Genomic DNA, 27,493 nt, shown 5'->3' on the forward strand with positions numbered 1-27,493 from the left:
TTTCACACGATTGTAACTACTGTCTGATCATCCCAGCCCGACTTGGAAGACAGTAGCAGAGGTCCAGGAGGCTGGACAATACTGGAACTTGGGGACTGGAGAACAGACCCTGATGACCAGATTAAGGAGTAAAGCGTATAAATCTAGAAAACGACCCTAACCAAGTATAGTAGGTACATTATGTTGGTCGTAAACCAATCGCATCACATAACCAAGACTGCAAACACAGATTTGTCAGTATAACCATAGGACGTCCATCTTGTGTAATATTTGCCATTTTGCTTTTTTCTTTCTGTCAAACGCTTTTGCAAAACGTATAATGCTCTGAAAGCTCATACACGGTACGAGGCCACAGCTTGCATGTTGATAGATCAACCCAGACAGGAATGCTAAGCGGTGCAGAAATACATTGTTTTCCTCCCTCACTAAATCTTTGAGATCCAGCAGAAACGGCATTTAATCAACAGACCAGCTGCCGGCCTGTCTCGTTGCAGCAATAGGCAGTTAAAGCATGAATTATACTTTTCTAGCGGTCCTCCCTCGCGGAGCTTGCTTAGAACAAAGAACTATGTCTGCAACTGTTGCTAAGGATAAGAAACTTGTCATAATGTGTCATAATTGTCAATCACTGAACCCTAGCACACGAAGATACATTATGGGCGGTTCTGATGTACCTTGAAGGCTGTTATTTTGTATATCTGTAACTGTTAGTATGATGATCGCTCTCTTGCGTCTCACAAGGTCTGGGTGACACACGTTGCGAGACGTTAGACAAAGTCGGCCGACTGAGCATATATTTTTTGCAATAAACCATAGTACTTGTGAAATCAAACCTTGTGTCTGTCGTATCACTGGTATATGGTGATTGTGCATTAGTCTCCATATGCGAAGGGTCTTCAGGGCCTAGCAAGCGAGCTGGAGTAAGTTGCAAATAGCAGGAGAGTGTAGTCAAAGAGGGTTATATTATGAAGGAAGGTGTTGCCCTGATGTGTTGAAAAGGTGCCCAGACGTTGAGAGGGATCTACCTACCATTGAGCTGATAAGTAGAGGTCAAGAGCGTGGTGCCCAAAGGAGTGAAGAAGCTGGCAGTGACCTAGAAATCTTTGATTGTGAAAATAAATTGCAGGGGAGTGGTGGTTAAAGGGGCGGAGAAGGGTGGTTTAGAAGTAGCCAATAGAAACGCAAAACACAATCGGATGAAGAAGTTCAGGGTGAAAGTAGTATGGAGGATGTTGCTCAGAGGGGTGAAGAAGCTGCTAGAGGCATAGATGTTGTCAAGGCTCAGAATAGAAAGGGAAGAGTAGTGCTCAAAAGAGTGAACAAAGTACCCAAAAATGAAAAGGTAGCAGTGAGCAATGGAAAGTATTGACAATAGTTGCCAAACGAATGAAGAAGGTGAGAGGAAGAGGCAAGATCTGGAAACTATTGAAAATAGCAGAGACTTTGAGATTTAACACTGCAGTAGGAAAGGTACCGAAAGGGGAAGAAAGTGATGGAGTGGGGAGTGGAAAGAAGAGTATACAGATCAGTGATGGTTACAAAAGGAGAAAGAACTGGAAGTGACAAAGGGCCTTATTATAAATTTGGCGGTGCAAGGAAAAAGTGGCAGTAATTCCGTGACTGCCACTTTTCCCCACCGCCAAACTACAAGTTTGCCGGTAGGGGTTTGCTGATTTACCTCCAGCCACAGGGTGGAGGTAAATCAGGCCCCACTGGCAAAAAACAGCTGGTATTTCCTGCACCGGTTTAACTGGCGCCAGAAATACCAGCAATCCCTGCATGGAGTGGACTCAATGGAATGGGGTTTTACCTACCGGCACCTGGAAATTACGGGATATCGGGTGCCAGTAACGGTAGATCCTTTTGCTGGTATCCCGCCGGTACTAATACCGGAAAACCTCTAATGACCCTCAAAGAGTTTGTAGAAAGACTAATTGAGAAGATTGACACCTTGAAATGAGAAATATGAAGAGAGGAAATAGATGTGACAAAAGGAAGCAGATAAGGGTGCAGTGCAGTGCACTGGATGACTGATGGGGCAGACGTAGTGATTCTGCAAGGCTGGGGCTAAAATCCTATTCAGAAGAGCCCTAAAAAGAGTAATTGGACCATCTCTCATCCTGCCAAGTGCGCCTGATTGATGCCTAGGACTTTGGTAGGGCCATGTTCGCTACTCAGGCCCCTTAATCCTTAACAGTGGGAGTCAGACAATTCCATGAGAGAAACCATTTTGAGGAGCAGAGTTGGGATCCTGGAGAAAGACAACTCAAAGCAGACCAATAAGGACAAGTCACGGAAGGGAAGGGGAGATATCCCTGTGAAACCAAAGAACCCCACAGAGGCAAGTCCTGAACTGAGGATTTGTTGTAAGACTATCTTATTTCAAAACCCGGTAAGGGAGCTCCAGGAACCAACAGAAGTTGCTGAGTTGCCATTTTCTAACTTTGTTTCCAAAACATTTAGTTAGTAAAAGTCATCAAACAAACCATGGCATTTCAGTTGCACTTCATTCCTACTCTGTGTAAGTGTGCAGAAGTAAGGCTCGGACACAAAGGTGACATACGTTTGGTTATAGACTTTTATTAACTAGTAAAAGAGTTGGAAAAACAGCCTCTACACCTAAACCTACGTGGGTTTCCCTGCCTAAAAGAAATCTAATGAAAATGTCAGGATGTCAAATAGCCAGTCACCACCGTATAATACTTCTGACCCTATCACTCGTAACTCGAATCTAATGTGCAAGGATGTTATTTTCAGAAATAAAGTGATGACGACAGTTCTTGTCAACTGAAAGTCTCCATTATCTCAGGTTGTCAAACAAAAGAAATATTCGTTTTCCACAATGTAATATTCCAATTATTAGGGTGTAGCTTTCTTCTTATCCTATATGGCAAGTGAGGAGCTTGTCTCCCGCTTATGTAATTTTAGATGCACAACAAAGGTATCCAGCTTTCCAATAAACAGCACTCTTCTTTCATGGAGAGTTTGTCTGGTTCACTCTGCTGCCAAACATATCCCAGGAAATCATAACGGATAATCATTGTTAAACCTCTTTTCCTCTTCTTGGGTCCCAGATCCTGTACCTTCTAGAATGCTCCTCACTTTACTTTTAGACCTTACTATGGGTGCAAGTCCCAGACTCTCTATGATGATTTATATCAGCTTGGTGTACTCTCCTGCCAAGCAAATGGTTTCTTCTTGTTTATTTCTTCTGCTATCAGGGTGTCAGACCCTCTTATTCTCTGGCTCTCAAATGAGTGCAGGTCCCAGACGCCCAATTCAGAGTCACAATAGCTTGGTTTACTCTCCTGCCAAGCATATATGTTCTTCTGGACTGTCTCTGTTTCTCCCAGGCTCCCAGACCCCCTTATTCTCTGGTTCTCATATGGATGTGTGTCCCAAACTCGAAATAATGTGTCTGGCTTGCTTGGTTTACTCTCCTAACAAGCGTTTACTTGTTTCTTTCTCTCTGTTATTCCCAGGGACCCAGTCCCCCGCATCTTGCACTATGTAGTTATTCCCTGATACCTCCTGGACCTCTAGCACCTTTCGTCCTGCCTGTGTACCTTTTTGTGTGGTCCGTGTCTTCTGAGTGGCGGTGATCAGCTGCAAGGCTCCAGTAGCGTTTGGGTGCTCTCTTGGGTCGGCGGCGGCTCCACCGGTTGCTCCCTCTTTCTTGGGCTGTGTTTTCCATCTGCAGCTGCATTTGGGTATCTCTTCTTGTCAGCTTTGCCTGCTACTGGTTCCTTCTCGGGCTATGGTTCTTCTCTCCAGCAGCTTCCCAGACTTTGGGATGCCCGGAGGGTTGCTAAGGCAGCAGACAAAGTAGCTCCTTCTCCATGGACTACCTTTGTGCTCCCATTCGTATCCATGTACGGCATCTCCAGGTGCGTTTCCCTGCTCGCCGGGTTGGCGTCTCCCAGGTTTCCTCCTCAGAGAATGGCTCTCTCCGTCTTGCTTTTCCTCTGCTATTTTGTATTCTCTTTGACAAATCAAATGCTGTGAAAGACTAGACCGTTAACTCCGGTTCACTGGAGTGATCTTCATAATCCTGGTCATCATCTTCTTCACAGTACTTTAATTAGAACTATATGGAAAGAATATTATGTTCTCTGTTGTTTCATTCAGGTCTAATATACAAGGATGGCTGCCTTTACAATAAAAGATATTTGCACTAGTTTAGTTGGGCAGAGGGAAGGAGATTTAGGCTGGGGGAAAAGAGGGAGGGTGTGAGAAAGCAGTGGTATAGCACATTCTCAGGGGATGGTCGTCCCTGATCCCATAAGGAGCTTCCTCTCCCATCTGATCCTCCGCCAGTGTACCACACCCAGGTGGACTATTGTACTGTAAATACACTGCCATCGCCCCATGGGAAAGGTCTTCCCTAGGGGAGAAGGGACGACATCCACAGATTTGTCGCACCTGTTTATTATTTTGCCCCATATTGTACAGTTTCCCCATTAAACCACTTTGGACTTAAGTTTCTGAGTTTGTCTTGTCAGTTGATTCTCGTCACAGACAGGACAACACTTAGAATGTCTGTGGGGAAATTGACTGACAATTATTTCCATAGATCTTGAGAGATGAGTAACACAGCTCTCTATACTGATGCAAAGTGTAAATTTCACCAATGTGCCTTTTTCTCTGTCATCATCTCTAATATGCATCAACGTTATTATATTCTTTTCAGGCGAATTCAAACTCTGCCGATGATCATAATTGTGATGATAGCTCGCCTTTGATATTATAGGAAATTAAGCATTTCAAACCTAACATTTCATACCTAGCCCATGCCGGGCTCATCAACTTCAGTGTTACCAAATTCTTGCACATTGCACCAGTCACCTGTTCATTGAAGCAGAATAGATTCTTTGGGGGAGATGAGGGAGAGATTTCTCAATACACGATGGCCACACTTCATTCTCTAATATTTTAGTAGGTGTTATTCTGAGCTCCCCTGTTTTATACAAATATTTATTTCACTCATTTCCTCATCAGTTATGGGGTCCTGACAGCAGGTGACCTTGTATTCAGCCTATGCCCCATTTAATGAAAGCTCAATGTGAAAGGAATTCTGCCATGAAATGTCAGACATGGATTTGTGTAGGCAGAAAATGCAGCTACTACACCAGCCTGTCAGAGCACACCACCTCTAGATTTGAAGAACATGACAGCCAGTCATCAGAGGAGTAAAATGGCCACTCCCAACTTTCCCTTCATTTTGTAAACCGTATATTTCTATTGTTTATTAATAATGCTTGTTATGACACCAATACATTGTCCTCATACAAGTAGGACTACCCAATGATCCATAAAGATCACTAATTTCTGTGCACCACAAACCCAAATACACATTTTGTGGTCAGTCATTTCAAGGCTGGTGCGCATATCCCCGGAAAGCGACATCAGGGATTGTTTCCTTGACATGTTGTCGGATGGTAAAGAGGCAGCATGTCATTGCTGCAAACCTGTTTGGATGCAGCAGACCTTATTGGAAGATCTTTGGGGACAGTATCCGTGAAGTGTAGATTCCTGTGAGTGAGGCCATCGGGATTTGCCCCAGACGTGCAGTCCACGTTACTGGGTATATTGTTTGATGTAGTTTATCTGTTTGGCAACAAAGCCAATGCTCCCCCTCAAAATAATGTAAGTCAATCTAAAATCACTGCAGAACCTTATGTTAGCAGTCTGGCAAGTATGCCCCTTGACTGCTCTTTTTTTAACCATGCGTGGGTGCTGAGAATATTGGCCCTTTACTTCTTTTACACACAGTTTACAGTTACTAAACCTGTCCAGAGAAAGTAGGCGGGGAGCTCAGAGGAGAAAGCCTTTGGCCCCAGAGTCATCCAAGCCTATTTGAGACCTCTTTCCCTAATTCTGGTCCCGTTGGAGATCATAGCTCCATGTTTGCTGAAGAATGCGAGCCACTACCTCATGCGCTTGGGTGCTGCAGTTGGTACAGGAGGGCTACTGCCTCCCCTTCATCAAGGATTCTTCAAATCAACCTCTGCTAGATGTCTTTGGGACCCACAGCCTATGCTCCTAGAAGAACTGACTTCCCTTCTAGCGGAAGGAGCAGTGGAGTCATTTCCTTCTTCAGAGATTGGGTCAGGTTGGTACTCTTAGAACTTCTTAGTTCCGCAGAAAGGCAGTGAATTTCGTCCAATCCTGGCCTTTAGGAACTTGAGCAAGTTCTTGGGTAAGGACAGCTTCATGATGGTGACATTGAAAGAAATTCTTCAGGCTCAGCAAAGCTTAGACTGGTTTAGCCACTGGGCCTTATGGATGCTTTCTTCCCATGTGCAGATCCATCTAAAGCAGAGCAAGTTCCTGGGGCTCATGATAGGCAGCACCCATTACCAGTTCAAGTTCTTCCCTTTTAAGCTTACCTCTGCTCGGAGGGCTATCCCCAATATGACAGTGATCGCAATCTGATGACAGTGATCTTGGCTCATTTCAGGAAAGAAGATTCATGGGTTTCTCTTCCTGTACGATTGGCTCCTCTGGGTTTGTTCGCCGGAGCAAGTGTCAAGTCACCTCAGGGACACCTGCCGGCTGCTCACAGCCTGGAATTTCCCCTCAATTTTAAAAACTCTCAGTTAACACCTTCACAGAGCCTCCAGTTTATCGTGACCCTCAGGCGGGGAAGGCCCTCTATGTTCAGAATGTTCCACAACTCATGCATGCTAACTGCCTAAGCCTTTTTTTTCCTTTTGGGCTTCATACATCCTGGCTTTTCCTGGTGCTAGGACAAACAAAACAAAAAGGGTGCCCTGGTGGACTGGTAGCAGATTGGGCAAGAGCAATCTCAAAAACACAAAAAAAGAACTGCTACCATGGTTGGTACTTGTTTGGTTATTGATTTAAACCTAATTGTATAAACATATTTGTTGTCACAAATTCTTAATTTCATTTGTATTCGTATCCAATACAAACCATGCAGAACACTAAGGAGTACCAAATAATGAATTTGTCTACACAATTATTTTAAAACTTGAAAAGTTTAATTTTGATTCAATGAAAAGCTTTAACAAAGCTAATACATTAAAAACCTACTTATGCGTAGGAAACATAATTGAAGTGAAGAAATAAAGAGTGGTGTTAAAGAGAAAAGAAGAAAAAGACCCAGTGCAAGTGCTAAACAGATTGGAAAACTGTTGGAAAGTGAAACTAGAATTAAAAGGCAAGATAAATATTCATGTTGAAAAAAGGTCATAGGTTATCAACATAGAGATTGATCATCAAAACTATTTGAAGGATTTCTTTGTGGCAGAAAACATTCTGAAATGATACAACAAACAATATTCCAGACTTTCTACTTCAGTCAGATACTTTTTGCTTATAGATACATATGGTGAGAACAACAGTAAAAAATCACAAATATTTCATAAAGGTTGTGACTATTAGGAGCTTACAGCTTCCATCTACTCTTCGAACATGACCCTTCCTGTGTTGCAAAACAGAATTCTGTCAACTAGAAGGGACAAACCAATGGGTCTGCCTAGTGTTTTTCAGATTTCCACACTGATTCGTTGTGCTGTCGTGAACGTGAGGACCATAAGGTCCCTGCTGCATTTCGTTGGTATATGGCTAAAGTTAGTGGTGTATTCTTTGTCGTTTAAATATAGACATGGATCGTTGCGCACTATTAATCCTGCCGGTATTATGCTGGCCTTGAGATAATCCTGGAGGAAGTGGCCACGTAGTTCAGTTCAAAAGCATTTCTTTTCAAGCTTAAATAAATCATCGCCGTGTTGGTTGACGTACTTGGTTGATTAGTGCCCGAGGGATCAAAAAATGATGGACCTTGTATGAGATCTAATGTTTGTTCAGTATAACTGAGTGTGGCATTCTCTGCCATAGTATGTTCTAAGCCTGGTTCCACGAACCTGAGTGCCCAGATCCAGTTTGAGAATTTTTTTATAATTGGGGTTTGCTGAGACTGAGGGGGTGTTGTTAAATAAACAAAAATGGGTCGAGAATATTTTGATAATTTTGCATGCAGTCCCAACCCTAAATAACAACCTAGGTTGTCAAAAAAGTCTTACACAAGACACTGGTGCTAGGGGCTTCATTGAGGATGCCCCAGTCCAGTGGCTCCTGTACAGTCAATGGTTATGGTTTTCCGGCAACAACTACATGTCAACCGTCCTTCGGGTTTCGTGGAAGGTTGCTGAGGCTCTTTGGTGGTTGTGTCGCCTGGAGTCTGGCAGTAGGATCATTCTGGTAGTCCTGGCAGGAGGCCAAAACTGTCACAGAAGCGCCTTTGAAAGGCTAGGATATTCACCAAGAGGAACTCAAGGTGAGTAGGTTTGTATCCCTCGTGGAGAGCAGTTGGCAAATAAACCTTTTGGAGCAATGGGCACTCAGGCTGGCACTGATGGCATTTCTTCTCTCGGTACAGGGGAACAGCGTCCTGATCTATGCGAGCTGCGTCTCTGTAACTACCATAGCGCATTTAGGTAGGTTGATATTATACGTATATTTATGCTCATATAGCTATTCATGGCAAGTCAGGGAACTTAATTTCTGATATTCAGATTTCCTTTATTCGGCAGGCAGGTACATTAGCGTCCTGGTACCATCTATACAGTGAGAAGCCACACACGCATCTGAGTTAACAGAATCAGTGCGTAAAACTCCAATGACATCCATTGCCACCTTTTAAAAGGATGAAGAAAGTTCTAACATTCTATGAGGTAAGCTTAATACGAATTATGTTAGTTTCTCTTAGCAGCATTCGGTATACAAAGATAACTAAGTATTATATACACCACACATGATTTGCAGAGAGGATTGTTAGAGCGGATCTACAATGGAGGGATGGCTTTAAATAGGCAGTACGTGTAACAGGATTAGCAACGTGCGTTTCCATAGGAACGTACAAACAGATACGTGTATTCCCACTACAATGATGCGGGATGCAACATCATAATTTATATTAATCGAAAACTGGATAGTTATTGGTTGGATGTTGACTACTCTGTTCAGGTTTAACCTACATGATTACATTTTAATGTTCCATAGATGCAAAGCTGCGTATAATTAGTCTATACGAGACTGGATGCGGAAACTAGTAGGAAACTTTTTATACATTTCAACTCTGGAGATAATGGCGCTATTTTTGGTTGATGATAATGGAAAAATCACTGTGATGAATAAGTGACAAGAACAGACATAATTGCAGGTATTTACTCTACTTAGTATGGTAACTTGTGGAAATCAGTATGATGGGTTTATGTAAGTACTCCACATGATTGTTTTGTCTTGTTTGTGTTTTTTCTTTGTACTATAGAAATTCGTCCTGATGAAGGACCAAGTATGGGTCCGAAATGCATTGGCATATCATATCAAGTCACTTATAAAAGGATCCATTTCGGATATCTTCTTTTTTATTAATTGTACAACTATTTATGATCTATTCATCCTCAAGATATAAAGGAATTCAACATTCATCAGTAGTCTTTACTACAATTGGCGACCCAAGGTCTGATGACAATTTTTTCTCATCAGACATTACTGCAATTTTCCCGTTTACCGTTTATAGTGTATACTGGTGATGCCATTAACCACATGTTCTAAACAACGAGTAGTTATACGAACTTAAAACAAACCTAGCGGTGCCCGCCCTAACCCCCCTTTCTCTTGCTGATCCGGACCTATAACATGGTAGCCAGACAATTTGGTGCATGCAAGTGAAATAACAGAAATGAGGGGAGATGGGGAAGTGAAGGTTGGGGAGGAGCAGGGAAGGAAACAAACACGTTCCTACTAGGTCATGAGACAATTCGGTGCGTGCAAGTGCAGTGACAGAAAAGAGGGGAGAGAGGAGGGGAAGTTTACGTTTGGATAGAACAGGAGAGAAATACAAACATTAACGTTCCTGCTAGGTCTTGAGACAATTTGGAGCGTGCAAGTGCAATAACAGAAATGAGGGGGGAGAGGAGGGGAAGTGTAGGTTGAGGAGAACAGGGAAGGCCACGAACAATAGAATTTCTACTAAGTCATGAGACAATTCGAAGCATAGAAGTGCAGTGACAGGAATGGGGGGGCTGGAGGAGGGGAAGTGCAGGATGGGGATGAAGGAGTAATATTCAGGCAGGATGGAAGGGAAGGGTACAAGATATGCAGGGGCATTTCCCCTCCGAAATAATACCAGTCAGCAGATCTCAAAACATCTGTTACCTTTCCTTTCCTGGGTAGGATTCTCCAACGAAATTCTCACAGACCAAAGTACCAGCTTAATGTCCCGTAGAATGCAGGAAGTTAAAGAACTACTCCATATCGAAACACTACAAACGTTGTTTTACCATCTGCAGATGGATGCATTGGTAGAAAGATTCAATCAGACTCTGAAAAGAATCCTGCATAAGCAGGTTGAAACCAACAGAAGAAATTGGGACTTTATGATACCCTGGGCCCTTTTTGCTGTCTGAAAGACATCTCAAGCTTCCCAGGGATATTCCCCTTTTGAGTTAATTAATGGGAGAGAACCCTGGATGCATTGGGCATTTTAAAAGAAAGATGGGAAGAAGGGCAAGAAGCTATCTTACCAATTTCCCACACCACTCAAAAACGGAAGGCTCACATGGCTTCGGTAATCAAGAATGTTACCCAACACCTAGGCTAAGTCCATGAACATTAAAATGTGTTCTATGATAAACAAGCTGTAGAAAGGTCTTTTTTACATTTTGTGAGAAGGTGCAAGTGGATCAAGATCACGTGGCCTGAGAACCACCCACCTGTCAATTACTGCTAAATTGTTTGTGCCTTCCTGTTTTGCCTCCCTTTTCCCTACTTAAGCAGCCCTCCAGCCTATTTTACTTTGCAGTTGATGAGCAGGTGCAACTTTATCTAGATCACCCACCTTCTTAGCCCTGCCTATTCCTTTCTGCTCTTAACTCTTGGATCAAAGTCGTCTCTCAGCTGGTGTCTGAAGCGAAGGGCAGACAGAGAAAAGGCCAATTCCTGTTTGGAGCTGTTCAGACCGGGAGGTCCCAGGGCCCGAAGCCCTACCCCGAGAACAGGTAAGGACGTGATGACATGTGTTTTCTCCCGGGAGAAAAAAGTAAGGGCGATGGCTTTCTTTTTTGTTGACGGGGGGCCGGTTTCTAGAAAGCAGGGGCAATAGAAGAACAAGGGAAAAAGAAACTAGGCTACCACTCCAAGAGCTAGTAATTATTCAAGCTAGCAGTTGAGAATCACACTCGTAATCATACTGATAAAACAAACCTTAATTCAACAAATATAGCATGTTAAAAACTATTAAAACACATAAAACAGAAAAAGGCAACAGAATCGCTGTTGTTCACCACATAAAGTGAATGATTGTGTCATATCACAGATATTGAATACAAACAGGCATGATGTGTGGTAACAAATTACGAACACATTTCTACTGTTATAATACTTTTTAAAATGCTATATTTGTTGAATTAAAGTTTATTTTATCAGTATGATTACGAGTGTGATTGTCAACTGCTAGCTTCAATAATTACTAGCTCTTAGCAGGGTTCCCCCTTGTGCGTTCAGAAGGGAGGGGTAGCCTGGTTTCTTTTTCCCTTGTTCTTATGTATTTTCTCCCTATATTCCCACAGGCCATCACCAGGCAACGCCAGTGACATTGCCCCTCCTCTAAGGCATGGACTCTGCCATGCAGCAACCTCACCCACATCAGCCTCAAGCCTATCAGCATCCCCTCACCTACCACAACACAGAAGTTAATGCTCGCCAAGTTCTGCTCAGCTATCCCCCATGCAGCAGACCTCGCCAACCTCATCACTACACGTGACCTTGATGCTGTCTTCATCACTGAGACCTGGTTGACACACACCTCCACCCACATCATAGACGTCCTTGTCCCTGACAGCTACAGCATCCAACACGGAGGCCAGCCAATCAAGACAGGCAGAGGGCTTGCAGTCATCGTAAATAACATCCCCTTAAAAGTCCACATTTCCTTGTTCTTCTCCTTTCCTGTGCTTCACCGCAAAGCAAAAGGGTTGCAAGTCTAGGAACCATCTCATGACTCGAGGGTTAGAGTCTTTCCTGAGGCTTATCCAGGCTAGTGGTGAATGGTTAGTTACTAACCTGAATCGTCTTCTCACTAGGTAGTATTGTAGATGGATTACTGCCCACTTTATAACTAGGACCTTAAGTTCCACAGTCGCATATGATTGTTCACGAGGAAAGAGTTTCCTACTAGTGTACAGTATGGGATGTTCAATACTGTCATAGTCTTGCGATAGTGCTACTCCCAATCCGACTTTGGAAACGTCCGTCTGTAGGATAATCTCTCCATTGAAGTCTGGCATTTAGAGTAGTGGTTCTAGACATGGGATGTCTTTCAGGCCTTCGCAACTTTGTTGTTCTTCTGTTCCCCAGATTCACATTTGGGGAATGAGATCTTTTTTTGTTTGTCAGTGAGATTAGCCACCAAGGTGGAATAATTGGGGATATACTTACTGTAGTAAGTTAACCCCAAGAAGGCTCCAATATCTCTTTTAGTTTTTGGTTTTGGAGTTTGTTGCGCCGCCTTCACTTTATCGGCCTTTGGTTGTATAATTCAATTTCTGGCAAAGTAAACTAAATATCTGACGGCTGATTGGGCTAAATGGTATTTAATTGGGTTGGCCTTTAAGCCTGCTTTCCGGGAGGCACGTGCGATGGTATAAAGATATTGTAAGCGCTCCAGCCAGGTATTATTATGTACCACAATATCATCCAATTAAGCTCCACAGAAAGCAGCATAACGTCTCAAGAGTTTATCCATGAGTCCTTGAAATGTAGCAGGAGTCCCATGTAGGCCAAAGGGAAGTACATCACCTGAAACAAGCTGTGTGGTGTTGAAAAGGTGGTCTTCTCCCTATCTCCTGGATTCAGGGGTACCTTCAATACCCTTTGGTTAAATCAAGTGTGGAGATGTATTTGGCTTTAGCCAACTTTATAATCAGCTCATCAATTCTTCGCATGGGATAGTTATTGAAGGTGGAAATCGAGTTGAGCTTCCTAAAGTCAATACAGAAGCAACAAGATTTATCTGGCTTTGCAGCTAAAATAATAGGTGAAGACCAAGGACTCCAAGAGGGCTCGATGATGTCAGCCTTAAGCATCTCTCCTAGTTTCTTCTCTGTGATGCAGGTGCCCGTATATAGTGAAAGAAGTTGGTTACCCTGCCTGGTTCCTCGGAAAACACTTCAGGGAATTGTCCCAAAGGTTTTTAAGATCTTCCTGTCCCAAATGTTTTTAAGATCTTCCTGTTGGGAGAGGGGTAATGATTTGGGAATCAATTGACCCTCTATATCTAACTCGGTAAGGAGGGCGTTCATAGTCCCAGCGGTTTCTTTACTGGGGTCTACCTTCCACTCTTTCAATAGGGTTGTGTGGTATATTTGTATTTTCTGGCGTCTGTTAGGTTGGGAGATTATATAGTTTAACAGTCCTTTTTTTCTACGATGTTATACGGCCCATACCACTTAGCAATCTTCTATTGATCAGATGTAGGAAGGAGAACTAAGACTGATTGACCTATGGAAATTAATATTATTATGGTTTCATTTTTTTTTATAAAGTATTTTATTGTTATTAACATAATACAACAATCACAATAAAGCAACAAACAAACAAATCAACTTAAAGACTGGCATGGTCATTCATAATCAGTGGAGATAGTACCCATAACATCAGAGGTCGAGCGGCTTCCTCAGTACGTGTAGTAATGTGTAATACAAAACACCCATATTCCCCAGCTTGTAGGAGGGATTCTCAGGTCGCTCCTTCTTCCCATCTATCCCATATTTTCGAGGCTTTGTTGGGACAGCCTCGTGCTGAGTAAATCCTATGCTCCATCATAGCGCATATGTCCATATCTGATTTCCATTGGTCCAGTGTTGGGGAATCAGGGGCTCCCCATTTCTGCGCTATGTTGCGCTTGATCAGTCCCATCGCCGTGTGCAGGAGTAATCTCTCCCACTTGTTAGCCTCTATCTCGTCAGGCACACCCAGGAGTAAGGCCCTTGGGTCCAGTGGTATGGTGCGGGTCAGAACTCGGGAGAGTTCCCTACAGCATGCATTCCAAAAAGTTTGTATCCGGGGACATGCCCACAAGATGTCAATGAAGGTTCCCTCCTCATCACCGCATCGCAAACAGTTCGGGTTTGGGGCCCGTTTCCAGCCATATAGGCGCATTCTAGGGTAATAAACCCGGTGCAGTATTTTCAGCTGCACAAGTCGAAGCCTAGAGGAAATAGCGATTTCTCGGGGGTGCATGAGGACTTGTATCCAGTCCTCTGGATCTATCTCCCCCACATCCGCTTCCCATTCCGCCTTCAGCTCGTTCAGTTCAGGGGTAGCAAAGAAGGATATGGCATTGTAGAGGATGGAGGTGCATTTGGTGGGAATATACGCCGGGAGGATGTTACGCTCTATAGGGGTATAGTCTGGTATCTGTGTATCTACCGTTAGGTAAGGTCTTAAGGCGTGGGCTAGGCGTATGTAGTGGTATCGTTCCGTGTTTGGGATCTGAAATTGCAGTTGCAGGTCATCAAATGAGGTCAATCTCCCCTCCGTGAGCATATCCCCAACCCTAATGACCCCCGCTTTCACCCACTTGGGCCATGGCTCAAACTTCCGGGTCTCAGCTAGGTTATTATTTTGCCAGAGGGGTTGTGCGGTAGTAACTTTGCTTTCCCACCCAATGAATCGGTGTGCTTGTCTCCATACCGTAATCATGTGTGTTGTGGTTGTGGGTGGGGGAGTTCTCGGGAGGGGTTGATAGAGGAGGGACAGCGGGTCGGTGTTCTGCATAGTGGCTATCTCAGCACGTATATGAGGTAGGTCTCGGTTTCCATGAAGAAGATCATTAACCACTGCCAGTTGTGATGCCCAGTAGTACGTTTGGAGACGGGGAACTCCTATTCCTCCCTCCCAGATCGATCTTTGGAGTGTGGTTAACGCAATTCGTGGCTGGCCTCCCCCCATATGAGATCTCTGAGAAGTGTCTCCACTTGGTGAAATTCCAGATCTGGGATTTTAAGTGGGGCATTCTGAAGAATGTAAAGGAATCTGGGAAGGGTCATCATTTTAAAGAGTGCCGCTCTTCCCATAAGTGTCAGGGGGAGGAGTTTCCAGTGTTGGGCGTCAATAATGTAACGGTCTGTGATCGGTCGGAGATTGTGTTCTATATAACTTGTCAGGTCCCCAGATATCCATATTCCCAGGTATCGAAAGACCTGTCGTTCCCCCCGGTATGGGCACTCCTGGGGGATTGCTTGTTCTCCACCCTTTACCGGAAAGAAGACTGATTTCTCCCAGTTGATTCTGAGTCCGCTGAATTCCCCAAAGCGGATGAGCAGTTGTGTTACAATGGGGGAAGACCTTGGCGGGTCACCCAGGTATACAAGGAGGTCGTCTGCATACAGGGATGTACGATCCTCATGTCCCTCCGGCCATCTGAATCCTTTCCAGGCGGTGTTTTGGCAAAGCCAAAGAGCCAGTGGTTCGATTGCAAGGGCAAACAGCAGAGGGGACAGTGGGCATCCCTGTCGTGTACCCTGACCCAGGGGGAAAGACCTGGAGGACCAACCGTTTACTTTCACTTCAGCTTTGATGTTAGTATAAAGTAACTGCACCCATCCCAGAAAGGCCTCTCCGAATCCCACATGGCGCATGATCTCCCAGAGGCAGTCCCATCGAATGGAATCGAACGCCTTTTTGAAATCGATTGCCAACAGGGCCAAGGGTTCGTTTATAATCGGGGATCTCTCCAGTGCCAGATGGAGGCGGCGTAGATTCATCCGAGTCGATTTGCAAGGCATAAATCCACATTGGTCCGGATGGACCAGGGTGGGTGCAACTAATTGTAATCGGTTCGCTAGTAACTTAGCGAGGACCTTAGCCTCCCCATTAATCAGTGATATAGGTCTATAGGAGGCACATTCATGTGGAGGTTTGCCAGGCTTGGGAATGACCACGATAGTCGCCTTGCAAAGATCTGGTGGGAGAGTCCCCTGTTCCCAGACAGCAAGGAACATTCTATGCAGAGGAGCCGCCGTTTTATCTGCCCCTAGCTTTTGCCAGGTTTCAACAGGGAATCCATTCGTGCCTGGTGCCTTCCCTGATTGGAGTTGAGATAGCGCCTCTGAAATCTCAGCCTCCGATAAGGCAGAGTCCAGCTGGTCCCTCTGTTGCTCCGAGAGAGTCGGCAGTGTTACCGCATCTAAGAGGGAGGGGTTTAGCGATGAGGTCGGGGCTCGGTACAAGTCTGCGTAAAACTCTGCAAAGGCCCCAGCAATCCCAGCGTCTGAGTGATAGCTGTCGCCCTGTGGTGTAACTATTTCCCGGACATGGCGTTGTCCTTCGTCCCTTCTCTGCAGCCAGGCGAGCAATTTACCCGCCTTGTCCCCTAGTTCGTACACCCTCGCTCTAGCCTGCCAATGGGCCTGCTTAGCGTCATCCATCGCTCTGTTCCGGAGGCACTCTTGGGCGCGTTGGAGGGATCGATGAGTCTCGGGCGTAGGGTCAGAGATATGCTTAGTCTCCCAGTTACTCACTTCCTCTTCGGCTTTTAGTATTTCCCGAAGCCGGGTGTTTCTTTTATGTGTCGTTCAGGAGAGAATCTCACCCCTGAGCACTGTTTTATATGCCTCCCATAGTATCACAGGATTGTCCACCGACTCCTCGTTAATTTCGAAGTATTCGGCAGATACTTCCTCTAGGCGATCTATCAGTTCCGGGAACCCTAGATAGTAGCTATTAAGTCTCCACGTTCTAGGGGGAAGGGGACCCTGCATACATATTTCAACTAAGAGAGGTGAGTGGTCCGAGATGCCCCGAGGGAGCAGATCTGCGGACATTGCCCTGTAAAGGTCGGTATGTGGTAGAAAGAAGTAATCCAGTCTGGACATGGAGCCGTGAGCGCCGGAGTGGAAAGAATACTCCCTAACATTCGGCTGTAACTCCCTCCATACATCTCGGAGCCCAAGAGCAGATGTAAAGTTGGCTAATCTAGTAGGAGTATCTGGGTTGCGATTTCGGAGATGGGAACGGTCAATGTTATCATTCATGGTGTCATTGAAGTCTCCCCCCAGAACGAGTGTATCAGGGTGGTGTTTCCCTATAAGGGTAGTGAGGTCATCCAGTAACTCCTGTCCCAGCCCAGGTGGAGAATAGATTGAGGAATGGCCACCGTCTGACCCCAGATCGTTCCCATGATGAACACGTATCGGCCCCTCGGGTCCCGTTCTACAGTTTGTTGAATAAATGGGATGCGTTTGTGTATCAGAATGAGGGTGCCCCTGGAGCCCATTGTGTACCCCGCCTGAAAGGCAAGGTGGTAGTTAGTCCTCTGAAAAAAGGCATAGTTAGATCCGGCCAGGTGGGTTTCTGTCAGGAGGGCCACATCAGGGGAATGTCTATTTAAAAATTGCCGGAGAAGACGCCGCTTAATTCCCGACCCCATCCCATTCACGTTCCAAATAAGGAATTTCAGAGATTTAGTATGTCGCATGGGTGTTTTGCTAGTCTGTGCGGAGGATACTTATTACACATGATGTGGTTTTCAAGGGTGTAGCGATCAGTGGGAGATGGCGATATGGTACCCGCCTTTATCAGAGGGGCGGGGGTGCTCTGTAGAGTGGTACAGAGCGTCTTCAACCAGAGATAATGGTTCGTTTGACCTATGAGCATGTGACAGTCTTGAAATAACAAACAAGGTTTTGAACATTCCCAACTCACCCCCACCCTATACTCCACCCCAACACGAAGTACCTGTCGCCCAAACATAGCTGAACCTTCAACTTAAGGTGTCAGCTCAAAAACCAGACCCTTGGGTAGGGTCTAGATAAGCAAGAAAGAGAGAGGGGGGGGGAGAAAAAGGGCTTGACTAGGGGAGGGATGAGAGCTTCCTCCAGAGTTCCCTCCCTTGCGCCCAATGTCAACATCTTCCATGGTGGACTACTTATGCGTCGGGCTCAGAGGTGCGAAAAGTGCACGCCCACATGTCAGAGCACTGCTCCTAGGCCCCCGGAGTAGGGGACAATAGTTTGTTTAGTGTTCTTCCTGTTCTGCCACTGGCTCCAGGATCTCCTGCCCTTCCCGGTCTGGGTTTCTCCTCGGGGAAGCTCGCCTAGGCCTCGTCGGGGTCTTCCTCTCGGTCTCCTCGGTCTTGCAGTCCAATCGCCTTCTACGTGGGCCTCCGCCCATTTCCATGCCTCTTGTGGGTAATTGAAGTGAACAGTAGTTCCTTTATGGTATATCTTTAGTTGGGCCGGGAAGAGCAGGCCGTATTTCACATTCAGTTGAGCCAGTTGTCTCTTGAGTGGTTCAAACGATTGTCGTGCCCGCTGCACTTCTCGGGTATAGTCCGGGAAGAAGGCGATTCGGGAGCCGTTATGGGTAATCGACCCTTGCGATCGTGACAGTTGCAGGAGGGCATCCCTGTCTCGGTAGTTGAGTAGGCGGGCAATGATAGTACGTGGCGGAGCACCCGGGAGTGGTTTGCCCGGTGGCATCCTATGAGCCCTCTCCACTGAAAAAAACTTTGAGAAGGATGTGGCCTCGAAGATGTCCACGAGCCACTGCTCCAGGAATAGTTCCATGCATTGTCCCTCCTCCCCCTCCAGCAGGCCCAGGATGCGGACGTTGTTGCGGCGGGATCTTCCCTCTCCATCATCCACTCTTGATTCAAGGGTTTTAAGGCGGTTTAAGGCTTGGGACAGTTGACGATTGATCCCGCCAATGTTGTCTTCCACTTCAGAGATGCGGTGTTCCGCCTCTCCTGTTCTGGAAGTCAGTTTCTGCAGGTCGTGGCGCAGGAAGGAGACATCTGCCGCCATACTGTCTATTTTGGTCTCCATGGAGGATCGGGAGTTAGCAATGGCCGCCATTACGTCATGTAGGGAAAGAGAGCCGTCCCCCGTGGGGGAGTTCGGTCGTGTTGCTGGGCCCGCCGGGGCCGGGGTAGTAGCGACGGCAAATTGGTCCATACTGCTCTGTGTGGATGGTTTTTTTCTGCCTGTCTTTCCCCATAGCTCCGGAGGCCGTGGAGCGTCCGGCACAATGGGTCGAATGATATTATTTATACTCAGTTGGATCCTCTCCGGTGTGTGGTGTTGCAGCCCTGCAGCGGGTCAGATGGAGAGCCGCCGCCGGTCCCCCAGAGCGTCCTCCAACAGGCTAATATGTACTTTGGGTGCCAGGGGCTCGGCGTCCTTTATTGGGGTTTCACGGAGCCTCCAGAGACCGTGCAGGCCTCCGGTGTATCTCACAGTTCACCCGCTAAGTGGTGGTCCCCTTATGCCTCCTATGCGGCACCAGAGTTCGTTTTCTGTATGGAGCAGGGGGGGATCCCACCTACCTCTGGCGCGGTTGAGCCGAGCCGCTGCTGTCCTCCACCGTTCGGCGCTGAGTCGAAACAGCCCAAGAACAGGAGCCGCCTGTCACCGGAATCGCAGGAGGGCTCGGGTCTGTCCGGGCGTCCTCCGGATGTCAGCAGGTTCAACTGGTGTCCGCCTCGTATACCGCTCCACACCGCACCACGTCAGGCCGCCCCAAGCCCCAGTCATGCGGAGGCGGTCTCTATTATGGTTTAATTTGAGCGCGGACCTAGCTTCGAGAAGCAACGGAGCGCTTTACAGTGGTATACAACAGTACAGATATACAGCAGCGGTAGGATACGGAGGGGCATAGAGGAGAGGTACAGCTCTACAGGGTGACAGGGAGGAGAGGGTCAGATGGCAACTAGCGAGTCAGATGGTGCCGGGTGCAACCTGATGACCTAGCTGTTGTAGAAGAGAGACTCCTTGAAGAGGGTCGGTCTTGAGTTCTTTTCTGAATTGTAGGAGCAAGTCTGATGCTTTCAGAAAGGAGATTGCATTGTCTTGGGGCGTAGGCAGAGAATGCTTGTTTTCTGGTCCTTTCCTTTTTGCAGTGGTGGATTTCAAGTCTGCATGTGTCCTGGCTTCTGGTGGTGCACTGTCTGCCGGAGAAGCTTAGTTTTTCCGCAAGGTAGCTGGGTGACTTTAGCGCGACTGCCTTATAGATGATGCAGCAAGACTTGAAGGAGATTTGTGCATGCAGTGGGTGCCAGTGAAAGTTGAGGAGGGCTGGGGTGATTTGGTTGTATCTGCGTAGACCCTTGATAAAGCGTGCGGCTGCGTATAGGGCACTTTTCAGGTGCACAAGGGAGGATGATGGGAGGCCTTTGAGGAGGACATTGTCCCCATCCACATGGGATAGGATCAGTGCTTCAACGTTGGATATAAAGCTTTCCAGAGTGAGGAAGGGCTTGACTTTCCACAGGAGGGAGAGCTAATACAAACCTGTCTAGATTTCATAGCAATGTGTGTCTTGAAGGAGAGGTGTTTGTCGATGTGCAACCCGAGGGAAATTGCGCCTTAGGTGAGCTCAGGTCTGAAGCCCTGAGGGTTCATGGTTGATAGCCAGGTCTAAATGTCTGGGTGTTCTGTGTTGTTGGTGAGGAGTAGGAACTCGTCTTGGAGGAGTTGAGCTTCAAGTTTGCACTTGACATCCAACGCTGGATCAGCAAGGGGCAGGTTTTGAGCCTGTTGATGTCCTTGATGGATTTGATCTTCAGGTAAAGCTTTTTGTCATCAGCGTATTGTGGATGTTGTGTGTGGCTAGGAGACCTCCCAGCAACTCCATGTATACATTTAAGATCACTGGGGATAGGATGGAAACCTGCGGGACTCCAAGGTGATGGGTAGCATTGGTGATCTAGAGGAGTCCATCTGAACAAACTGCTGGCCATTGGCATGGTAGGACTTGAACCAGCGTAGCACAAGGTCTTTGTTCCCCATACTCCGATGTAGGGTGTCTGTGCACCTGGTGATCTGCTGTGTCGAAAGCAGCAGAGAGGTTGAGTAGAACCAGGAGGCAGGATTGGCCGTCGTCAAGGATGTTGAGGGCATCGTCGACCACCTGTATGGTGCTGTCGCTGTGCTGCATCTGGGTCTGAACACGGATTGGTAGGTTTGAAGTTGATTGTTGTGTCAATATGTTGCTGTAGTTGCGCAGCTACCGCTTTCTCAAGGATCTTACCTAGAAAGGGAAGATGGAGAATGGGGCGATAGTTACATAGTTTGTCATAATCCAGAGTGAGTTTCTCTAGTAGAAGGAAGATTTGTCCTATCTTTAGGGTCGATGGAAAGGTGCCTTGATTTAGGGAGCTGTTGATGATCACCAGGTAGGGAAGGAAAGCTTCTGCAGGGAGGGTCTTGAGGATGGATTCTGGGAGGATGTCGTCTGTATGCGATGTGGCTTTGAGGGTGGCCAGGGTTTCTACCAGGTCCACTGTAGAGAGTGACTTGAATGTTGTCCAGGTTGTGGCGATTTCTCGAGGAGGGACGTGAGGTGGGTCTGTGGATGCAGAGCTGGTGTCTATGTGCTGGCGAATCTTGCTGATTTCTTGCTGATTTTGTCGATGAAGAAGATGTTGATGGTGGTGGATTTTTTAATAGAGTGTGGTATGGCAGGGTCGGTTAGCGGGTTGACACAGTGATTGACCGCTTTGAAGAGGGATCTGCTTTTGTTGTCAGCTTCTGCTATGGTGTTCAGATAGTAGGAGGCCTTGGCTGTGTCAATTGTCAGCGGGTTGCTCAGAGTTCCTTGATGTGTACCAGGTTGGATGCGGTCATGGAGCAGCTCCAGGTTTTCTATAGTTTCCTGATGACATTTTTGCTGAATGTGCGTTCTTGCATATACCAGGGTGCTGACGGTTTCAGTTTGCAGGTGCATTGTTGCAGAGGTGCTTGTCGGTCTTTGGAGGCTGAGAGGGTTGCATTGCGTGCTTCCAGTAGAGAGTCGCAGTTCGGTTGGGGGTGTTCAGTTCATGTGAGGTAGAGGTTGGCAAAGTCTTTCTTGAGGGCTTCCACTTGGACGTTCTTGAAGGACCTGAAGGTTTGTCATATGGGTTTCGGCTGGGAGTGCTTGACTGGGGTGGTTTGCAGGGTGTTGAAAGGCACCATCAGGTGGTCAGACCAGTTAAGTGGGAGACAAGAGCTGTAGTGGAAAGAAGGCAGTGCAGTAATGATTATGTCGAGGAGGTTACCTTTCTTGTGCGTTTGGTCTTTAGTGTGCTGTGTGAGGCTTAGGGTGTCGAGAAGGTAGAGGAGAGCTTTCTTCTTCGGTTTGGTGGCCTTGTTGCATGAGAGGTTGATGTCATCTTGGAAGATGTTGGCATGCGTGTGGGACATGGTGGTGACCAGGTCAGTGTCACTCTCACCTGTGTCTCTGCAGGAGCGATGGACGAGCCTTCCTTGACCCCGAGTCTTCACTTCCCCTGTTTCACCCGGAGGAATACCTGTCAAATACAAGGTTTACACTCAGACTGAATTCACCCGATTCCCCTGGGCCCTTCCCTTCTCTTTACTGTGTGCTGTTATGTCCCCCTATGGGCTTACCTTGATCTTTAGTAGGGTGTGCACTCCATCCTGCATTTGCTGCGGCGCAATTCACTTTGTGATTGGTGCCAATGTCTGTAGGCTGAGTTCAGATGCCAAATGCTGTTTTATGCCTTCACAGCGAGGCCGAGAGTTCAAGGCGCCTGTTTCTTCACTGGCTAGAAAGTCCTTCCCACAAGTGAACGTTGCGCAGAGAATGTTGAGTGTCCAAAATTGTCCGTATTGTCTTTGCTTGCCAAGGTATTTGTGTTGGTGAGTAGTTCTGCGTGTAGAAGCTAGCTGCTGGTAGGTTTGCGCAGCGCCTTCAATTCGAGCGCACCTGGTAATGTCTCTCCCTTTCCCTTGCAGGAGAAATTATGTGGTATTAGCGCCTCGAGTCCGGGTTCAGCGCTACTGGAGACTTGGTGGTTAGGTAAGTTTGCACTGAGGCTTTTGGTAAGTATGCCCCGCGTAGAGAGAGAGAGAGCGCAGTGAATTAAGTGTCCGCATTATTGGAGCGAGCGCAATGAATAATGTCTCTTCTTTCTTACAGGGGTTTGTGTGCTCGTGCAACTAACCTGGATTGCAGCGTCGCGGGAAGATTCGGTGAGTATGCGCAGTGTTACTGATGTGCGCGTGTTAACGCTGTTCTTCTTTGTTCTTACAGGTGCCGGTGTAGAAGTCCCCTCTTGACTGGAGATAGCTGCGGCGTGGAGTAAGAACCAGGTAAGCTGAAGCTGAATGATCCGGAGCGGGTAAGCAGAAGAAGGATGATCCGGAGCAGGTAAGCAGAAGCAGGATGATCCGGAGCAGATAAGCAGAAGCAGGATGATCCGGAGCAGGTAAGCAGAAACAGGATGATCCGGAGCAGGTAAGCAGAAACAGGATGATCCGGAGCAGGTAAGCAGAAGCAGGATGATCCGGAGCAGGTAAACAGAAACAGGATGATCCGGAGCAGGTAAGCAGATGCTGGCTGATCCAGAGCACGGCAAGTGTGTTGCTGATACAGCTCACAGTAAGCAACACGAAGCACTGGAAGAATCTTGGGTGTGGTTTATATAGCCAGCCACACCCAAACACTAGAGAGCTCATGAGTTATCATGCATTTCCTGTTTGGCAACAGGAAGTGGTAACCAGGAAGTTACTACAAACACTAGGAAGGAATGAAAGGAGGGATTTGTTATGGGTTCTTTGTGTTCCTATGCCGGGCATGCCAAGCCTCCACCCAGCTTGCCCCAACTACCTGCCTGATACCCATGACAGTCAGTGAAGTCTCATCTCAGATGAAGGCAGTGTTGGGTTTGGGTGGTCTGTAGATGAGATGGAAGGTGACTGTCTGTTGGGGAAAGCAGGAAGTGGCATGAGAAGACTTTGACAGAGCTCATGTTGTCAACGTCAAGTCTGGTACAGGACCACAAGGTCTTGTGGATGACTGCAATCCCTCCGACTGTCTTGTTCGGCCAGTCTCTTTGTTGGATGCTGTAGGTGTCGGGGACAAGGATGTCTAGGATTTGGGTGGCGGTGTGTGTCAGCCAGGCCTCGGTGATGAAGATGGCATCAAGGTTGTGTGCAGTGATGAGGTCAGTGATGTCTGCTGCATGGGTGATAGCTAAGTGGATGTTGGCGCGCATCAACGTCTGTGCTTTGGTCGGTGAGGGGGTGCGGATGGGCTTGAGGCTGATGTAGGAGAGGTTGCTTCATTGCAGAGTCCATGTCTTAGAGGAGGGTCAATGTCGTTGCCTAGTGATAGTGGGGATGGTCTTTGTGGACGGAGGTAGAAAATACATATCAGCACATGCTTACCTGTAATCTAAGCAAGGGCTTGGGCCCTCCGAGGCCAAACAAGTCCATAAAGGAATTGCCTTTTCTTCGTCTGCCCTTCACTTCAGACGCCAGGTGAGAGATGCCTTTGGTCTAAGAGTAGAAAGGAATAGGCAGGGCTAAGAAGGTGGGTGGGGCTAAGGCCACGTCACCTAGATCCACTTGCACCTGCTTACCAACTGTAAAGGAAAAGAGGCTGGAGGGCTACTTATGTAGGGAAAAAGGGAGGCAAAACAGAAAGGCACCAACAGTTTAGCAGTGATTGACAGGTGGTGGGGCACAGGCAACATGATCTCGATCCACTTGCACCTGCTCACCAAATGGAAAAAGACCTTGATATGGCTAGTTTATCATAGACCACGTTTTAATGTTCATTAACATGGCCTAGTTGTTGGATAACTATATTTCTTACTGCCGCCGTGTGAGCCTTCAGTTTTTGAGCGGTCTGTGAAAATGGGTAAGATAGCCTCTTCCCATCTTTCTTTTAACATGCCCAATACATCCAGGGATTCCCGCCCATTAAGCATATTCCCACTTAAAACTGAAGGGGAAGGGTATTTGACGAATCTAGAGTATTCGTCCCTTCTCCCCAGGGGGGAGCCACCCCCTTTGAGGCTAAGGAGGTGAGCCCGCTCAGCAAGACCCAGCATAGGGGTCTTGCTGAGTGGGCAAGTGGCACCTCACTGGGAGTGACTCCCCTCTAGGGGACAAAGACTTCCATTCCCACAAGGAACTCCCTCTGCAAACAACATTGTCTGCTTATATGTGGCTGCCTTCAACAACCACTACTGTGCTTTATTTTCAATTGGCTTCTGGTAATGCTGAACAGGATACGATACCCGAAGAGAAAGGTTACACCCCTTTGAACATAAACCAGTAAGTAAAAGGGCCAAACAGATCATGTAAGGAGAAGGAGAGTCGTAAGCAGGCAAAGCCCTCTGATGTAGGTATATCCTTGCGGGGCAGAGCAGAATGGAGCCGCAGAGCTTACGGCAGCCCATGAGAGAGAGGACATCAGACAAGGATGTTGGAGGCCCGGCGTATCGAACGGTGGGAAAGCTGCTGTAAGGGCGGAGTCCCGGAAGCTGTCCAGCTTGGAGGCATGGCCACAGGAAAGCCGTGGCGGGCCTGATGCCCAATCAGCAATGCCAAAACCAGAAATGGGTGGAAGAACTAAGCCACCCCTCGGTAGACCTATGCCGAACACACAAGGCTAATGAGATGCCAAGAGCGCCGCCGCAGCAGAGGTGAGAAAACGGAGACAGAACGAAGCAGGCACGTCCCAATGCCAAGCCCGATTAATCCACCCATGTCAAGTGAAGGTACCAGGGTGGATCAGGAAAGGCGGAAGCAACAGGGACTATTTGAACTTTGTGAAAGAAACTGCAACATTGACTGTGGGACATTGAGAAAGCACGAACATATGTCTTGGGAGACAATGAGAGGTTTATCAAGTATAATACTCCTACATCCCATCCCCTTTCCTCCATACTGTATGGGCGTCCCTTGCTAGGGATAGGAGACAGAACCTTTTTCACCAGAAACAAACCTTCCCTTTTAAATTTAGAGGCGTGCGGAGGCACGGCCCTGTGAGCATGCGCTCCCCTGACTCTGCCGCCCGGCGCCACGCCTCAGTCCTCTTTTCCACGTCAACGGTAACAAACCGCATTCACCAGCGCTGCTGGGTTAGGCTTCGGCCTACTAATTACATGCACTCTTCCCCGGAAAAGTATCTTTGTCTTTTTGTCTTTTATTCAGATACATCTTTCCTCTGGCGCCACGCTCCTTCCCAGCGCATGTCGACCTCAGCAGGCTTCAGCAGGTGTCCAACCTGCGAGGGGCACTTTCCTACATTCGACACCCACACTCTTTGCCTCCGCTGCCTTGGCCCTGATCACGGCTGGCAGGGTTATACCACGTGTGACGCACTTACACTGCCGCATGCTCTGAAGAACAAGTTAGCTCGGTGGAGAGAGCTCTTCGGAAGGTCACCTCCAGAGGACTTGAAGGACTTCGTCAGACACAATTCAAGGCCCAAGGTAGGGCTACTGTTTTCATCTGCACCCCGTAAGGGTGACTCCTTCCCCAGGAAACGCCTGAGCGGGATGGACCGGTCAGGTCCTAGCACCCCCACAGGTAACGAGGCTGCTTAAGCTTCCGGCCTCCAGGCAGAGGGGTCGCAAGATCCTACCAGTGACGTTGGTGAGGGACCACAAGGTTCAATTACCGGATTTCCACCCTAGGGGCTACGCCCTACTACCGGACAAATGTCTGAGGGGCCGCCTGAAAGCAGCACTACCGGTGACACAACCAAGGGCACAATGCCTACCAGGCCTCGGCCTGAGGTGCAGGGTAGGCCTCAATCTCCACCGCCAACAGTCCAGGAAGAGGCCAGGCCCAGCGCGACAAGCGTCATGACACAGGCACGTGGCATGCAGCCCGACAAAATGCCTGCTGCGTTAGACAAAATGGCTGCTCGTCCGTCACCATCCCCCTTCGGGGAGCAGGTAGGGAAACAAGTTTCTAGGTGGGACTGGTCTTCACCAGGCACGTGGCCTACAGCATATCCTTCAGCGTCGCAGGACAGGTACACCCTGCATGCAGTAAGGCAGAGTGTGCCCAGGCCTTAGCAGCCTCAGGGTCCTGCACCTATGCCCACTCCACCAAGCCCCCACTGGCATGTGAGGACAGGTTTTCTGAAAAGTTCATCATGCTTATGAGGTCCCCACAGATGGGAGTCATCCTCAAGGATGTGATCAGGGACATGCTGCCTCCAATTTTCCCGCTAGCGCCCACGGTCACTTCACCCGTGGCTCCAGCGCCCCAGAACCCCTTGCAGCTCCAGCTGCCCATGCCTGTTCCCACTGTACCAGCCCCCCTGCCTCCGGCAGTCCTGGTGATTCCATATCAGCCTCCACAGCAGCCTTCGGCTCCGGTCAGTACACCTCAGCCTTCGGCACCCAGTACTTCTCCAGCTGCTCCGAAGCAACAGGACACATTGTTGGACACTGATGAGGAGGAGGACACCAACACACTGGGGTCGGCCAAGGCATTTCATGAACGGCTTGCAGGTCAAGCTGAATACATGGGGCTTCCACAACCTGAGGTTGAACAACCAGAGGCGGGGGTCCTGGCAGAGGTCCTCACTCTACGCCCTGCAGCTAGAACCGGGATTCCGATACAGAAGGACGTTGTGGTGCTGGCCAGAAAAGGATGGCTTAAAGCGCATTCGGCGCAGCCTACCAACAGGCATCTTGATCCCAAGTAAAGTCATT

The sequence above is a fragment of the Ambystoma mexicanum genome, chromosome 11, assembly GCF_040938575.1.
Source record: "Ambystoma mexicanum isolate Mex_15411 chromosome 11, UKY_AmexF1_1, whole genome shotgun sequence".
Lineage (NCBI taxonomy): Eukaryota > Metazoa > Chordata > Amphibia > Caudata > Ambystomatidae > Ambystoma > Ambystoma mexicanum.